This window comes from Rhagoletis zephyria, unplaced genomic scaffold (genome assembly GCF_001687245.7).
Source record: "Rhagoletis zephyria isolate East Lansing unplaced genomic scaffold, Rhagoletis_zephyria_1.1 Rzeph_scaffold_03107, whole genome shotgun sequence".
Classification (NCBI taxonomy): Eukaryota; Metazoa; Arthropoda; class Insecta; order Diptera; family Tephritidae; genus Rhagoletis; species Rhagoletis zephyria.
In genome coordinates, this window is record NW_016160191.1 from 17879 (window position 1) to 20345 (window position 2467).

Sequence of the window (2467 nt, forward strand, 5' to 3'; positions counted from 1 at the left end):
ATTAATTAAAATTTTTCGGAATTTTATTGGAAGTTTTCGCAATTTAGGGGTCATTTATTTCCGATTTTTTTTTTGTAATATTGTAGCGATTTTCGGGATATTTCTGGCTTTTCGGAGCTTTTTGCAATGTTTGTAATTTTTCGAGCTATTTTGGAAAAAACTTCACCAGATATTTTCGTGATTTTTGGATCCATCCGACTTTTTTGATATTCTTCGGAGTTTTTCAAAATTTTTTTCGAGTTTCAAAATTTTACGGGAAATGTTGATTTTTTGCGGAACTCATAGATATTTTTCCGAGCATTTCCGGATTAGTGGAAACTTTTCGTCGGTGAACTTATTTTACGAAATTTCTATGGTCTTTTGGGCGTTATCGAGTTTCTTTAGGCAACTTTTCGGTGTTTCACGGGAAATTAGGGAAATTTAAGGGAAATTTTGGTGTCTCTCAGTTTTTTTGAAGTATTTTGAGATTATTTGAAACTTTTCGAGGTTTTATTGGATTTCTTCGCGATTTTGGGAGATTCTATTGTAAATTTAGTTTAGGAATTTACGAAATATTTTCTAGGTATTCGAATTTTTTCGGAACATTTCCGCCCTTTCAGGACTGTTTCTGAATTTTAGGCAACTTTTCGGGTTATCCTGGAAAGTTGTCACGGTAATTTTTTGTGATTTTTTTTGGATCAATGGGATTTCTTCAGTATTTTTCGGAATGTTTTCGAATTTAGAAATCAAATGAGGACCTATCAAAATTGTTCGTAAGATTTCGGTTTGTTTCAGTGCAATGGGTTTTTTTTGAGCACTAATTGGAACTTTTCAATATTTTATTGGCACAAATCCTGTTTTTCTAGGAATTCAAATATACAGCTTTCTTGTTTGAATGCCTTTATAATAACAACTACTTCATATAACAAATCATAGTAAGGTAGAACCGTTCTGGCAAAAAAAAATTAAATTGTTCAAAATTGTTGTTGTTTGAGATTGGAAATGAGAAAGTGTGTGTGAATTTGTGAGTAAATTTTAAAATTAATATGCTTGAAAACGTCAAAGATGCTAAAGTGCCTCTCAGCGGTTCAATCTTACTATATTTTTATTATGGTAGTGATTATGGTAGTCATTATGTGCTCAAAACATATAAGAAGTAACAATTTTCATTTTTAATCTGTAGCTTAATAACAAATTTTGCTTTCCGCTGGAGTCTTGCAGTCGCTTTGAAACCAAAGTAAAAAAAAATTCTGCTCCAAGAATCACAAATGAAGTTGGAATTAGTTCAATAGAAGAACCTACAAATTCACACTTAAAAGTTACAATGCAATTGTGTCACCCTGTCCTTTCCAAAGCATCTACAAACTGCTCACAGCTGCTTAGTATTTACTCGTACTTATGAATTTCCGCGTGATGATATTCAAGACTTATAGGAAGAAGGTTGCGCTCAAATTGTAATAAACATTGTTAAGGCTGAATTTGTCTCCTTTTTCATTCACTGTTTTTCGCTTCATTTCTACTCANACAGCTGCTTAGTATTTACTCGTACTTATGAATTTCCGCGTGATGATATTCAAGACTTATAGGAAGAAGGTTACGCTCAAATTGTAATAAACATTGTTAAGGCTGAATTTGTCTCCTTTTTCATTCACTGTTTTTTGCTTCATTTCTACTTGCTTGCCCAGTGTATTTATCGCGCTAAGTTGCCAGTTAAGCGTTTTTCCCTCTTTTGCCCTTTACACAAAGTCTTGCGATTTGTAGTCCGCATTCATTGTCAACTGACCTACGCGCAAGGCGATTTTGCTTATCTTACACTCTGCTATGTATATCTAAGTATACAATCTGCCTTTGTCTTCTTAACTGGTTCTATTATCATGCAGCATATTGTGACAAAAACAAAAAGTATGCAAATTTTATTCAGGACATTTTCGCTTTCGTTGGATGTATTTGTTTTGCCTTTTAAGCCNATTTGTAGTCCGCATTCATTGTCAACTGACCTACGCGCAAGGCGATTTTGTTTATCTTACACTCTGCTATGTATATCTAAGTATACAATCTGCCTTTGTCTTCTTAACTGGGTCTATTATCACGCAGCATATTGTGACAAAAACAAAAAGTATGCAAATTTTATTCAGGACATTTTCGCTTTCGTTGGATGTATTTGTTTTGCCTTTTAAGCTTTCTTCCTAAATTTGCAATTGGTTTAATTTAAAGCATTCGCATTAAGTTTATTTCTTCGCCCTCGTTCTTCTTATCTCTCTAACTGTACATAGTATTTTGTTCCTTTTTGCTACTTTTAGAATCACGAAAAGCGGAGTGCGAAAAAACCCGTTTATTTCTGATGGAAATGGAAATGGTCTGGCGGAATTTGAGGTAAAATTTTATTGCATTTCCATTTAACTTTATTTCCCTTCTGTTTTTTTTTTGTCGACTTGTGGTTACTCTAAAGGTGTGAAAAGAAAACGAGTGTTTGTGTGTGTGTGTGTAA